The 15,842-nt window shown below is 35.9% G+C and overlaps 1 protein-coding gene across 10 annotated transcripts in view; it reads left to right on the forward strand.

The window, feature by feature from the left end:
• Positions 1-15,842, forward strand: part of CARF (calcium responsive transcription factor) — a 99,487-nt gene that overhangs the window by 76,540 nt on the left and 7,105 nt on the right. Inside the window, exon 20 of one of the 10 annotated variants that reach the window (XR_011502993.1) lies at positions 2,866-2,899. The exons of the other annotated variants lie outside the window; for them this stretch is intronic. The gene's annotated coding sequence lies outside the window, so the exon portion shown is untranslated. Of the gene's footprint in view, positions 1-2,865; positions 2,900-15,842 lie in introns of those variants that run through there. 10 annotated transcript variants of the gene reach the window in all.

Here is a 15,842-nt window from a genome sequence, read left to right on the forward strand (position 1 = left end):
CTTCTTTCCTATTTATATTTGCCAGTTGTCTTTATCAGTATTTTCCTACCTATTGGTTGAGATCCCTGAAGGGTTGTAGATTACTTGCAGAGGGATATAATAATCTAATACTGTCTCTAAACAAATAAATGACTTGCATGTATGCATATGATTATTTGTTCAACTGCATTAATAAAAATATGCATTAATTTGAAAGTATTACTCATTTCATGGCATTTGCTTTATTTTATTCAAAAAGTGTCTAAGTCAGTGGATCATAACATTTTTAGACCTAGAACAGACCTTGGAAATCTGATCCAGTACTTTTTTTTTTTTTTTTTTGGTGACGAAGATTGTCACTGAGCTAACATCTCTGCCAGTCTTCCTCTATTTTGTATGTGGGATAATACAAAATACATACAAGCCACATCATGGCTTCATGAGCAGTGTGTAGGTCCCCAACTGGGATCCAAACTCATGAACCCTGGGCCACTGAAGCAGAGCACATGAACTTAACCATTCCGCCATAGGGCCAGCCCCCACTGCTTTTTTGTTAAACAGATGAGCAAATTTGGCTCAGAGAGGATAAATACTTTTCCCAGAATTCTACAGTTAGTGTCAGATTTAGAGCTATAACCTTAAAAGGTTCAGTGCTTTATCCATGAATTAAAATATTTTTATTGTATTGAGTTAGGTTTCTATCAGGAAACCAAAAATTAAACAGACAACTGATTGAAACATTGCTTTAAAATGCCACTGAGTAAATTTAATTTAAAAAATAATAAAAATTATTAAAATAATAATCTCCCATTAAGGAACTTTGAAAAAGATAGAAAAATAATTGTATTTAAAACTGAGTAATTTGTCTTCTGTAAACGTAATTTGAATCATATGCAGTTATAAATCCTGCTTTTTTTAAACTGAGCACTATGACATATTTTTCTTTTGCCTTAAAAGTTCTTCAAAATTGTTGGTTTTTTTTAATGGATATGTAATATTGCATATTATAGGATTTTCACATCTATTTATCCATTCCCTATATTCTTGGACATTTTGATATTTCATTTTTAGTTTGGTTTTTTTGGTGGGGAAGATTGGCCCTGAGCTAACATCTGTGACAGTCCTCCTTTATTTTGTATGTGGGACACCGCCACAGCATGGCTTGATGAGCAGTGTGTAGGTCCGTGCCCAGGATCCAAACCCTGTGAACCCTGGGCCACTGAAGTGGAGTGTGTGAATTTAACTACTACGCCACCAGGCTGGCCCCTAGATATTTCCAATTTTTAATGCCAAATATTTTTTTGTATAAAAATCATTTTTTGCATCTCTGACTACTATGTTTCTTGGTTTAGATGCTAGAACATGAAATTACTATTTAAAGAGCATAAGCACTTTCACACTCAATAATATTATCAGTTTTTTTCTATAAATTATGTACTCTATCTAAAAGTAATTTTTGTTTGTGCATCTGATTACACCCTCATGAAAATTAAATATGATAATGTGAAGACTTCTAACTTCTAAAAAGAAATATCTCTCTTTTGTTAAAATTAACATTTTTTATTAGTGAGGTATTTTTCATATATTACTTTTTTTCTTGTGTGAAACATCAATTTTTTCACTTAGCCCATTTTTATATTGTAATATATTTTAAAGAAAATCAATTTCTGTGGGCCTTTTTTTTAACATTTCTGTGGGATCGTTTGTCTTTTTTTATTACTTGAATAACACAAATATTCTAGTTGTAAAAGATTCAAACGATATAGAAATATACATAGCACATGACTCCCTCCCTTACAGATCACCACTGTCAACAGCATTTTAGAGTACATTATTCCTGTTATCATTCTATTAATATGCACATATCTTCATATTCTTTATATAAATATACATGGAATATATATATAAAAATATAAATGGATCATAGAATACCGGTTATTCAGCATCTTTCTTCACTTAATAGTGTGCATTTGGGAGCTTACTTTTTTCTCCCCACAGTGTAAAAAGCTTTCCCCCCACACCCTATTGAACATTAAAAAAAAATTTGATCAAGACGTGAAAGATGTTTTTCAGACAATAAAAATCACCTGAAACCAGTTAAGAAATAAACACTATTAATATTTTGGCAACCATTCTTTCATGCATCTCAATGTATTTTATGTAATTGATGTTTATTCTGACACCAACTGGTATACCGCAGTTCAGTTCCAGCACTAACCACCCAGAGTTAGCATAGACCACACAAATGAAAGGGTGTGGTCCCTAACAAGACTGTCCCCACTTCAGACACCAGTCAAAAGTAGGGTCCCCTAGCTACCTGCACTTCCAGCTGGCTACAATCCCGTGACCTCTTCAGATTGGATAAGTTGCTGGCACGACTCAGAACTCAAGAAAGCACTAAAGCACTATAATTACAATTACAGTCTTATTAGAAAGGATACAAACCAGGAACAGCCAAATAAGTGACTTATAAGGCAAGGTCTGGGAGGGTCCTGAATGTAGAGGTTCTGTGCCTCCTCCCCGTGGAATCAAGGCACTTCACCCTCGTATCACATCAATGTGTTCACCCCCCAGGAAGCACCACTGAGTTTCATGTCCAGAGTTTTTATTGGGGTTTCGTTACATAGACATGATTGAATAAATCATTGGCCTGTGATTGAACTCGTTCTCCAGACCTCTCCTTTCCCAAAGTCAGGAGATGGGGCTGATATCATGTGGCTCAAAGCCTCAACCTTGTAATCACATGGTTGGTCTTTCTGGCTTGATCAGCCCTGATCCTGAAGCTATCTAAGGGCCCACAATGAGTCACCTCATTTGCATAAACCCAGAAGTGATCCAAGGGGCTCGTGAATAACAAAGACACTCCTTTTACTTGTGAAATTCTAGGAATTTAGATTCACTCCCAGGAACCAGAGACAAAGGTGAGTCAAATTATTATACAGTACTGTCATATATAGTTTGTTTGTGTTTTTATTGTGGATGCCTGTTTTTGGCTTGGATTTCTTACCATGTCAATATACTAGGTCTATCTCATTTTTTCTCAAGCCTTTCTTGAGAAACAACATGTTTTATGTGTTAAATATACTAACTCTCTGTCTATAAATAGCTCTTTTTCCGTTTCTAGTTTGCCTCTTAATTTGATAACATCTATGCTAGACAGTCCTTCTCCAACTAGACAGCAGATAAATATTTATCTAAAATTTCTTATAGCTTTCTTCAGTCTTTCTTTTTAAATATTGAAATTATTTTGGTGCAGACAATAAGTAAAGTTTAAATGGAATCTTTTCTCAAGTAAACAATTCTCCCAACATAATGAAATGAATTATTTTTTAAATTCACCCTTGCAAGGAATGGGTGGATTGCAGGAAGTAGGGGGTTTGGAGTGTTATGAGGAAGGTACTGTTATTCCCACTTTTTAGATGAAGACGCTGAGTTCAAAGAGATTAAATAATTTTCCCCAGATCACCTAGAAAGGGCAGAATTGCCTAGCTGATTCCAAAGCCTAAAAAAGCAAATATTGGAATCACATGTAAGTACCAAATGATTTAGTGGGTACCTAAGATTATAAAACAATTTGTCCTGATATAAAAATCAAAGATTAAGTGGAACATAGAAGAAAATCTAGTCATGACACTGAAAAATGGCATTAAGCAAAAATCTAGATCCCCCAAAACAAGATAAATTTCCCTTTTGTTGATCAATTTAAGTTAAATTAACACCTGTTACTGAATCATACAAAAATGACTAAACACGTTCACCGAATTTAGGGGATATGTTTATGATGGTTCAACTTGTAAGTTTTGTGGTGCACAGAAAATTCATGTCTGGAGGTCCAAAGGGGCGAATTGAAGAGAGAGCCACCTTCAAGAGCAGATCAAGTCAGAGACCCGTGTACAATAAAGAACTATTCAGAGACACATGCCATGCAGGCATTCAGACAGAGGACTGAAAGGAGTGATTTTATTTCTTTAAAGAAATTTTTTTAATGCTTTTTTGGTCGGGAAGTTTTGCCCTGAGCTAACATCTGTTGCCCATCTTCCTCTTTTTCTTTTTTTCTCCCCAAAGCCCCAGGACATAGTTGTGTATCCTAGTTGTAAGTCACTCTAGCTCTCCTATGTGGGTGCTGCCACAGTGTGACTTGATGAGCAGTGTGTAGGTCTCCTACAGTCAAGCATGTGAACTTAACCACTCAGCCACGGGGCCGGCCCCAAAAGGAGTGATTTTAAATAGGAGTCCCAATTGAAGGTCACAAGAGATATTGATTAGTGATCAAGGGGCTTCACTTGGGCAGCTCCATGAGTTGGACTTTAGAATGAGCAGCAGAGATTCATTTGTGTAATGATGGGTAATGAATTAGGAGAAAGCCATCTAATTGCTAAAAACATTTGAGTGGAAAAGTACCCTTCTTTTTTTTCTCTTCTCAACTCTAAGTATTAGGGCACTTTGAGAAACATTTGTACTTAAAATACTAGAATATTAAACTAAATAAAAAGCTAAATAATTCAGGTCACAACAGATGAACCAAGTAGTTAAAATTTCATAGATGAATGAGACAGGATTTTGTGAAATATTACATCAGCATTCACTGCATTTACATATAAAAATTGGCTACTATTAATACTGTCTGCATTATAAAAATTGACTTTATAGACTCTGATTTTCTGTGTTTTGTTTTTAAACAGTCAAGGTACGTTTTTTTTTCTTTTTAAAGATTGGCACCTGAGCTAACATCTGTTGCCAATCTTCTTTTTTCTTCTTCTCCCGAAAGACCCCCAGAGTATAGTTGTATATTCTAGTTGTAGGTCCTTCAGGCTTTGCTGTGTGAGATGCTGCCCAACATGGCCTGATGAGCAGTGCTAGATCCATGCCCAGGATCTGAACTGGCAAAACCCTGGCCCACCAAAGGGGAGCACGCGAACTTAACCCCTTGGCCACAGAGCTGGCCCTAGACTCTGATTTTCTACGTTAATCTCCCCTTTAGATACTATTGTATTCAATAAATGTCTTGTAGTAGTAGTACTAATACCTTGCAATCTGGTGTACAGTTTGTGGAAAAACCTGTTGTATATACAATATTTCATTTGATCTTTATAGTTCTCTCAGGAGAGAGGTAGGATTTGTTATTCACTTTATTTCTAAGCATTTTCATATGTTGCTTAACTTTCCTTCTCAAAATATCTGTGATAGAGCCAAATGTAAATATTGTTTTCCTATCTTTTAGCGGAGGACACTAAATCGTAGGGAATAAGTGACTTTTTTTTAATTAGTTGTGAAATCATTTGAAGCTGAAATTAGATAGACTTAATTATTTGGAAGTAAAATTACTTAGCTGAGTAATCTTAAAATTTGAGATTAGATAAGCCACAATCATTAAATCTTGGTTTTCTTAAATTTTCTTACTTTCCCCAGCTTTGCAATGATTCTACTCACAATGCAGGGCAGAAAGCATTTGTTTTAAAGAGCAAATGAGCAGAAATGAACTGAGTCACTTGTTATGAAAGAGGAATTATATTCACTTATGAAAACTATATGAGCTTTGTACATAGATATAAAATTAAACACACAGTGAATGACAATATGTTTAATCATTTCTTTTTTCAATAATGTACATGGAACTTACAATGCAAGCCTTAGTATTTCAGACAGATATTTAAAAGGAAGAACTGCATAATGACTTGCTATCTAGCAGCAGGTACCTTCTTTCTAACCTGCTGCCCTGCCCTTTCCCAAACCATGCAGCACGTGGACTGTCAACGAGGATGGGAAACAAAAGTGTTGTTCACTTAACATAGTATATGTACTTAGCTTAGTGCCAAAATATGATAATAGATAACATTTATTGAGTGCCAGATGCTTTCTTTATGTTGATCTGTTAATCCTCACAACTGGTTTGGGTGTTATTTTAATCCCAATTTTATGAAAGACAAACTCAGAGAGATTAAATACCTTGCCCAAGATCATAAAGCTAGGAAGCCAAGAACTGGAGATCTAAATCCAAGACTTTTTTACTCTAAAGTCCATGTTCTAACCAGATTTAACTCTAAATTAAACAATTTACGAACTAGCAAAATTCACCGTAAGGGAGAGTATGCTTCCTGCCAACCTAGAGAGGTCCCATTTGTAAATTAAAAGGTGGTGCTTCAGATAAGGGACTGTAGGATATGCATTAATATATTAATGTGGGAACTAACATTTTTTTCCAAAGTAGTATTAACACTTTATTTTCAACCCACCTTGATCATTGAAATCCCTTGCAACAAAATATTTAATTATAAAGATGTTCTAAAGATGTAATAAATAGTCTTTAAGGAACATTGGTCTTGAGCTACTATCTTAGATTTTGTATGCCAAATAGTTCAGAGGATATTTAAATTGGAAAGTAAGCATTACATTCTATAGTTCGTACACATTTGGAGCTCTTTAGATTTTAGATCTTCTCTAGTTTACTGAGAGTTTATATTATGAATAGATGTTGAATTTTGTCATATGGTGCATCGATTGAGATGATTATATGGTTTTTCTCCTTTAGTCTGTTAAATTGGTGAAATACATAGATTGATGCTCAAATGGTACAGGTCATACATATCTTCTGGTACACATGTGCACGGTTTCTCCAGCCTATATGCAAAGTAGTTGTTAGGTCATTGGATATTCATATCTGTAGCTTTACCACATGATGCCAAACTGATTTTCAAACTTATTGTACCAATTTTACTCTCACTAACAATGTATGATAACTCCTGTTGTTTCATATCTTTAACAATACTTTCTATTGTCTAACAATACTTCCTAACTTTTGCGAAGCTCATAAGTATGTCGTAGTTTTTATTTGTGGTTTTAATTTGCTTTTCCTTAATCACAACTAAGTTTGAGGACCTTTTCAATATTTGTTCGCCATTTGTATTTCTCTTCCTGTGAATGGCCAAGTCAAATATTTTGCCCATTAAAAAAATTTTAGATAGTTTATATTACTTATTTTTTGGAATTCTTGGTATATTCCAAATAAGAGTCTTATCAAAAATATGTGTTGCAAATACATTTTCCCATTCTAGAGTCTTCACTCTCGAGTGCTTTTGAAGAACAGAGTTTCTTAATCCTAACGTAGTTTAAAGTTACCAGTATTTTCCCTTATGGCTAGTGCTTTTTTATTTCTTGTTTAAGAAGTCACTCCCATTTAGTGATTCCTCAGAAAGTTGAACACAGAATTACCGATGACCCAGCAGTTTCACTCCTAGGTATATACCCCAAAGAATTGAAAACAGGGACTTAAAAAGATGCTTGTATGCTAATTTTCATAATAGCATTATTCACAAAAGATAAAAGTTGGAAACAACCCAAGTGTTCATCAACAGGTGAATAGATAAAATATGGCACATACATACAACAGAACATCATTCAGCTATAAAAAGGAGTGAGGTTCTGATCATACTACAACATGGATTTGGGTGAAATAGGCTAGACACAAAAGGCCAAATGTGTGGTTCCACGTATGTGAAATGTCTAGAGTAGGCAAGTCCATAGAAACAGAAAGTAGATTAGAGGTTACCAGGGGCTGGGTGGGCAGGAAATGGGGAGATATTGCTTAATGGTTACAGAATATCTGTTTGTGGTGTTGAAAACTTTTGGAAGTAGGTAATGATGATGGTTGCACAATGTTGTGAATGTAATGAATGCTGCTGACTATACACTTAAAAATGGTTAAAATGGCAAATTTTATATATATTTTACCACAATAAAAAAATCGTTCCCTATTCAGAAACAATGAAGATATTATCTACTAAAAGCTTTACAGTTTTGGCTTCTTATTCGGTCTGTCGTCTACCTGGAGTGGATTTTTGTTTATGGTATGAAATGGGATCGAATTTCTTCCCCCCCCCCCCATTCAGAGAGCAGTTATCTCAGCCACCATTTATTGATTGCTCATTCCCCACCTCTTTGCAGTGCCACCTCTGTCACAAGTTACGTGACCATATTTGTATGGGTCTATTTCTAGACTCTATTCTGTTCCATGTGTCTGTTTGTCTAGCCTTGCACCACCATCACACTGTATTAATTACTATAATTTTATAAATTTATAAATCTTGATACATGCTGACACAAGTCTCATGTTGCTCTCTTTTTCAAGAATATCTTGGCTATTCTGGGCTATTTGCATATTTCTACCCTTTATCCTTGAAGATTCTTGTTGTTTTCCATTTTCATATACATTTTATATAACATATGATAGAATTACTTTTTTTTCTATTTCCAGGCATTCATACAAAAACTATTAGTATTTTAATTGAGATAGCATTTAATTTACAAATCAGTTGGGGGAGAGGTGACATTTTTACAGTAACAAAATTTTCAACCTATAAGCATGGTCTATATTTCCCTTATTTAGGTCTTGTATCTTATCTTTTTAAAAGTTTAAAAATTTCCCCTGTAATGGAGAAATTCCTCTTTTCTTGGATTTATTACTAGATAGTTAAAGGTGGTTGATATTCTTTGATTCTACATAAAGTTTTTTCTTTTTAATTACATTTTCTAGCTTTTTATTGCTGTTGTATACAAATACAACTAATTTTTGTATATTAATCTTAAATCTAGCCACCATGCTAAACTCTCCTATTATTTCTAATATTTTTCTCCATAGATCCTTTGGAGTTTTCTATGTATGCAGTCACATAATAATGATAGTTTTATTTCTTCCTTTTCAATTCTTATGCCTCTAATTTTTTTCCTTGAATTTGCACTGGTTCCAATACAATGTCAAATAAAAGTGGTGATAATGGGTATTCTTTTCATGTTCTTAATTTTATTAGAAATTCTTCACTTAAAATCATGTTTATTCTAGGTTTTTATAGTTAATCTATATCAAGACTGGGAAATTTTCTTCTATTCTTAATGTAGGAAGAGTTTTTATTATGAATTAATGTTGAATTTTACCATATGCTTTCTGAGCATCTATCGAGATGATTGAGGTTTTTCGGTTTCATCTATTAATGTGGAAAACTGCATTTATAGTTTTCTAATATTAAATAATTTGGAGATAAACCCAACTTTGTTGTTGTTGTGTTTTTGACACTGATTTTTTATTTCTCAACGTTTCTTTGTTTGCATTTGGCATCAGGGGTAATACCAGTCCCATAGAATATGTTAAAAAGCATTCTTTTTTTTTGTCCTATTATATAGCATCTAATTTATTTTGTGCTGTTATTTTAAATCATATCTTTTAAATTGTTTTCATTTTTCTGCCAGTTGCTTATCTGTAGAAATACGGTTGAGGGCAGAGATTTTTCTCTGTTTTATTCACTGTTGTGCCCCTAGTGCCTACAATAATGCCTCCTTTCTGTTTTATTCACTGTTGTGCCCCTAGTGCCTACAACAATGCCTCCAAAGAGTAGGGATTTTACAGTGTTTTGAGTGAATGGATAAATATTTTGTTCAAAAAATTGGTAATGATGTTTGGTAACCTGTTTTAAAATACCCACTGCAGTACCGACTGCTAGCTGCTCATCTCATACCCATTTCCCACCTTTTCCTTAGGAAAAGATAAGATATTGGGCTTTGATAACAATGCGACCCCCTAAAACTACATTTCTCAGTCATCCTTGTAGGTAAAAGTGACCAACAAGATGTAAGTTGAAGTCATTGAGTTTCCACAAAATATCTGTAAAGGGCTCCTCCTCAGCTGAGAGGCAAGTTCCCTTGTTCTGCCTGGAACTCAGGTGTTAGCACTGGAGCACTAGCAGCCACCAGGGGGCCTCGAGGGAAAGCCCAAGAGAAATGTCTTGTTGACCTCCATAAACCACGGAACGAATGCCAAACAACTGCCCATCTCTGAATTTCATATTACCAGAGAGAAAAATAAACTTCTGTCTTTGTTAAGCTACCATCTTTAAGCCCTGCTCTCTTACTAGCTGGCAAATGCATTCCTAACTGATACACCCACCATTACATTCTAAACATTTTCCCATATTCCTTATGTGACTTTTATGACTTGTACTAGATATGTACTTTGCCTCTATATGCATGTGCTATAATTAGTTTAACCAATCCCATATTGGTTGTATACACTTAAAATGCTTTAAGAGAATTTTGGCCGATTGTATTTTCCAATGATTCCTCCACCCATATCTGCCATCCCACATGTTCTTCTTACAGTATGACCTTGACACTCATCCCATTAAGTAGTCAGGTCTATGTCCATCCCTTTGAAACTGGAAAGATATTTATGACTGCCTCGACCAGCAGAGTAGGATGGAAGCTATGCTGTGTGACCTCCAAGCCTATATTATAAAAATACCAGGTACTTCCACCTTGCCCTTTTGGAGTGCTTGCTCTTGGGACCCAGCCACCATGCAATAAGGAAGCCTAAAGTAGCCCATGCAAGTAGACCACATGTAAGGCCTACAGGTTAGTGTTATGTTGACAGACCAGCTAAAGTCCCAAGCCAACAGCCAGCATCAAGCGCCAGATGTGTAAATGAAGATGTCTCCAGATTATTTCGGGGCTCACCCATTGAGTCACTCCCTGCCATTTGAGTCTTTCAGCTGAGGCCCAGACATTGTGGAGCAGAGATAAGCCATCCCTTCTTTGTTCTGCTCAAATTCCTGGTCCATAGAATCTGTGAGCACAATAAAATCGCTGTTTTACACCACTAAGGTTCTAGGTGATTTGTTATATAGGAATTGTAAAACTATGAGAACTTTTAAGACTATGGAAACCTTTAGAAGAATGTTGTGATAGATACAACTTCATAGTTTTTAGTCCTTGGAGATACTGATATTATAGAGAGAATGAAACAAACCAAGTTCAGTCATCCTGATAAGGGTGGGAGAAGGGTGGTGTGGGAGACTGCAAATTCTTCCCCCAATTCATTTTTCCATAGTATTAGCTAGGCACATGGATTCCTAGTGAGAAATAATATTTTCCAGTATCCTTTCCAGCTGGATGTAGCCATTGACTAAAGTCCTGCCCATGGAATATGAGAAGTGATTTGCAACTTCTATGTCACTTGCTTGGAAGGAAATTGCCCTTCATTTCCATTCTTTCTCCCTTCCTGTGAGCTGGTTGACAAGCTGGTTCCAATCCTTGGGCTTGGAAGAGCAATGCGAAGTGGAGAACCAGGGTCCTTGAATCTCATTGTGGAATGAAGTTGCCCTACCACCTGGGGAGCTTACCTACTTTTAGATCGTTAGAAAAGATTTAAAATTCCTGTCTTATTTAATCCACTGTGTTCTATGGCATCTGTGTTACATTAGCTTAACTGCCCCTCTCACTTATACAGGTACTTAAGAACAGGAGTGGAAAGACCGAAAGATAATAGAATTCCTAGGAGCACAGCCTAGGAAGTTGGCAAGGTTGGCAATTACCAAGGCATCGCTTGAAAGCAAAAGCTCTAAAGCCTGGATAAGGAACCTAGAACAGAAAGGAAGTTACTATTTTCATTATCTATATGCTGACTCAGCTGGTCAGTTACTGGTCACTCAGGAGTTTGTAATTGCTTCCATAACTTCTGTTATTTTTAATAGCTGTTACAACTGACTGATGAGAAATAAAATTTATAATGCATGAAATGTTACACAAAATGTCTAATTAGGCTTTTAGAATTTCTTGCCTTTTTGCCATAACCTATTCAAATGGAAAAACAGCTTCTCTCTCTCTCTCTCCTTTATGGTGAACTATGCATAAGGTTAAAATTTACTTTTTGAACCATTTTTAAGTGTACAGTTCATTGCCATTCAGTACATTCACACCCCTTTGTACCCATCACCACTAACCATCTCCAGAACTTTTTCATGATCTCAAAATGAAACTCTGTAACCATTAAATAATGACTCCCCAATCTACACCCCTCCCCATTTATTGTAATAAAATGATCTTTCAGTATCCACTAAAGCATCAGAAAGCTTTTAATGGGACCAACTGGGTAACTGCAAACAATAAGAAGATATAATTAGGAAACTAGGCTTTTGTGATTCCATGTCTATTTGCAAAATTATTCAACTAAAGGTATATCCTTTACAGAGGCTGCTTAGTTTCTCATTTGGAAACTCAAAAACTTAACTGAAAAAAATTTGTTTTCTTTAGTTTTCTATTCTCCCTCTAAACTTGTACTAAACAAGCTTTGTTTCATTCATATTTATTTCTTTAGGGCACTATTTTGCGTCTGCTCATTCACTCTTAGAAACTACAATCTTCTTAATCTACTAGTCTGTTTCACTTTGGTGAATCATGTGATAAACAAAAGCTAAGGATCCTTTTGGCAGGAAATAAATATGAGAATGGAATGCTCAGTAAACAAAGATCTTTCCCTCCGCATTAAATCCATTATAACAAAATAGGAAAAATGAAATATGTAACTTTTTTCAGAAATTTCTTTAAAAAACTGTGAAGTATTTCCTATTTTAATCATTGTTTAATTGACTGCCTTTAATATGTCACACTGTCAGTTTAAGTAGGAACTAGCTGATCTCAGCCTATTTTTTGTGTGTTACTTATTTGATTACTAATAAAACTTTGGTGTAGCATGAAAAAGTAAAGCCCTGTGAGTCACGGTTACAGTTATTTACCACTGAAACTCTAGATTTCATAACCTTGATTCCAGAGAAGCTGATAATCTGCTTTCTTACTTAAAGAGAAAAAGTAAAAGGAGCCAGTAAATCAAACCAATATACAAATCAAAATAATTATCGAAAACACTGAAAACACAGTGCAGATATAGTTCCTAGGAGTACTGATAGATTGATGTCAGAAATATCATACATTCTTTGACTTTTACTGTGAAAAATGTAGGGAAAAATTAATTGAGATGTGTGGTGGTACAGCAGATGCAGGGGTAAATTACACAAAGGTTTTTCTTATTTTAAATTCTTATAGTATTATATTGCTGTAAGAAAGAAATACTTCTTGATACATAACAAGTAAAGAGATCTCAGGTATTGAATAACTTGAGTTTGAATTAGAGCACTTGAATTTCAAGAAAGCCTCTTTCTTAGAACAATAAATCTCCCCAGTCTCAAAATTTGCTTTTCTTCACATTTCAGTAGAAGGAAATAGGAATTTAAAAAGAGAAAATACTAACTTTTAAGTAAAATTTTCCTGTAATTTCCTTTTTCTTCTTGATTAAGGAATTTTTCTCTACTGTAGACTGTGGAAGTCTTTCAATTAACTAGCGTCCCAGCCACTATAGAAAGTTCATTGTACATGAAAGCAAAGTAGTTTGCTTTCATGTTTCAACTGAATTTTAATTACTGTATTCTGTGTGTGAGGGGAGTGTATGATTACCTGTTGCCTTGGGAAAGATATCACAAGGTCGAGGACAACAGATATAGTTGTAATCTTGCCATTAAATTTAAAACTGCTTAAAAACTCAAAACAGCTTAAAAACTCTAATGAAGTTAAATCATTGAGCCAGCATTCAGGACCCACTGTGAGCTAGTTGCAAACTATATCTTCCCAACCTCATCTGTCCTCCTTCCACCCCAGCTAGACTGCTCAGGTCAGTCATGGTTTCCTCAAAATGCGGAGGAGGATTTCCTCAGGAGTCAAGACTTTACCTAAGGCATTGTCTTTACAGACTTCTCTTCTTTCTGTCTGGACACCCAAATTCTAACATTTCTTCAAGGCTTAGCTCAGATACCACTCTCTACTGGAAGCCTTCCTTAACCATTGTAGTTATTTGGTGGTATCTCCCTGCAACTCTCCCCATTGAATGTACCTTTACCTCTTTAAGAATCTTCTTTATTCTATTTCTATTCCTTTCTCTTTTTTTTTGCAGAGGAAGATTCACCATAAGCTAACATCTGTTGCCAGTCTTCCTCCTTTTTTCTTCCTTTCTCCCCTCCAAAGCCCCAGTACATAGTTGTGTATAGTTGTAAGTTCTTCTGGTTCCTTTATGTGAGCTGCTGCCACAACATGACTACTGACAGACAGGTAGTGCTGTTACATGCCTGGGTACCAAACCCAGTCCACCAAAACACAGCATGCCGAACTTTAACTGCTAGGCCATCAGGATTGGCTCTCTCTTCCTTTCTTTATCTTATGCTTCAGATCTGCCTCTTCCACAACACCTGAGAGCTAAAGAGGTTGTTAGATGGGTATCAAAGTAGAAAGTACATGGGTGTTAAATTCAGATATGGCTAATCGGCATGAATTTTGCCTCTCCCTTTTGCTAGCTAGCTGTGTGACCTTGTACCAGTTCCTTAAACTTTCTGAACCACAGTTATCTAATCTGTAAAATGAGAATTCCATCTGCCTTGTAATGTTAGTTTAAGAATTAGAGATAAAAGATGTAAAGCATGAACTATGTACATAGGTGCTCAACAAATGATTATAATGCATACTTGGCTTTTAGTCCCCTTTCTAGTGGTAGCCACCAATAGGCAGCCCTATCTTGAGTTAATTTTCATTTTTTAGAACTAGATCACATGTTTGAAGTTCTCATTACAATATCAAGTAAGTTGGACCTCGCTTCTCATGGGGGTCCTGGAGGACCTCTTATGTGACTAGGAAATCCTGGAAAACAGAGGTTCTCAACTGGGGAAGATTTCGCCCCAAGGATGTTTGGCCTTGTCTGGAAACATTTTTGGTTGTCACAACTGGAAGATACTATTGGCATTACTGGATAGAGGCCAGGGATGCTGCTAAACATTCTACAGTGCACAGGACAGCTCCCTGCAACAAAAAATTATCCAGTCCAAAATTTCAACAGTGCTGTGGTTGAGAAACCCTGCTCTAAACTCTTCATCCTGTGGACTCTGAAAAGGCAGCTTAAGAGAGTCAAAAAAGCCTAGGATTAAGGCATTCTGGGTTCTAGTTCCAGTTCTGTCAACCAAAAGCAGTGTGCTACTGGACAAGTCAACTCCTCTAGACTTCAATTTATTTTCAGTAAATTGTCAGCTTATTTATTCGTCTATTCTCTATGTTTCCTACAGTGCAAATTATCTCTAGAGCTCACTGTCCCAAACAGTAACCATTGGCCACATGTGGCTATTTGAGTTAAGATTAAATAAAACTAAAAATTTATTTCTCAGTTGAACAAGTCACATTTCAATTATTCAATAGCTACATATGGCTAGTGGCTACTGTACTAAACAGTACAGATGTGGAACATTTCCATCATTGCAGAAGTTTCTATTGGATATGGTGGTCTAGAGGCTTGGTTATATTCAGATTCAGGCCTCGATTTTTTAACATTTAAAATGGAGATATTGAATTCCATGATCTCTAAGGTAACTTCCAGTTCTCTAGTTCTGTGATTCTAAAGGAAAATACATAAAGTTATCTCCTTTAATAAAAGAATCTGTAAATGGGTGGCTGAGGAATTTTGGAAACACCCATATCCCAATGAATGTAATCATAATCAGAGTGTTTGCATTAGCATGTCTGACACTAGCTCAGACAACTGTGTAGTACCTACTGAAAAGGCATGAAGAGGAATTTGAGTTGCTGGTTCAGCATATAAGGATCTTGAAAGTTGTCGCTCCATGCTATCAACAAGTAAGAAGCTGAACAAACTGAAAAATCAACAGTTCTTCTTAGCTTCATCAGAGAAGTGAGGTCACAGGGTAAACATCTGCCCCCAAATTGGAGAGACAGGTGAATACAGAGAATCACAACATACCAGAGCAGAAGCCCTAAGCAGAATCCTCCATGGGAATCCATACTGGGGTAGGAAATCCTGAACTGTAATTGATGAATGCTGGAGGCTCAGAGTCAACAAGTCTGAGAGTTGAAAACTCCAGGAGGTCCTAGTCATGGGGGGGACCCCTCCCCCCAACTTTTATGAGTTTTACTTCTAGGAGCTTGTTTAGATTCTCACAGTAAATACCAGAGAAAAATCTCCTCATGTTTCCAGTAGGGGGAGGGGAAAAGGA

The sequence above is a fragment of the Equus asinus genome, chromosome 4 (genome assembly GCF_041296235.1).
Source record: "Equus asinus isolate D_3611 breed Donkey chromosome 4, EquAss-T2T_v2, whole genome shotgun sequence".
Taxonomy (NCBI): domain Eukaryota; kingdom Metazoa; phylum Chordata; class Mammalia; order Perissodactyla; family Equidae; genus Equus; species Equus asinus.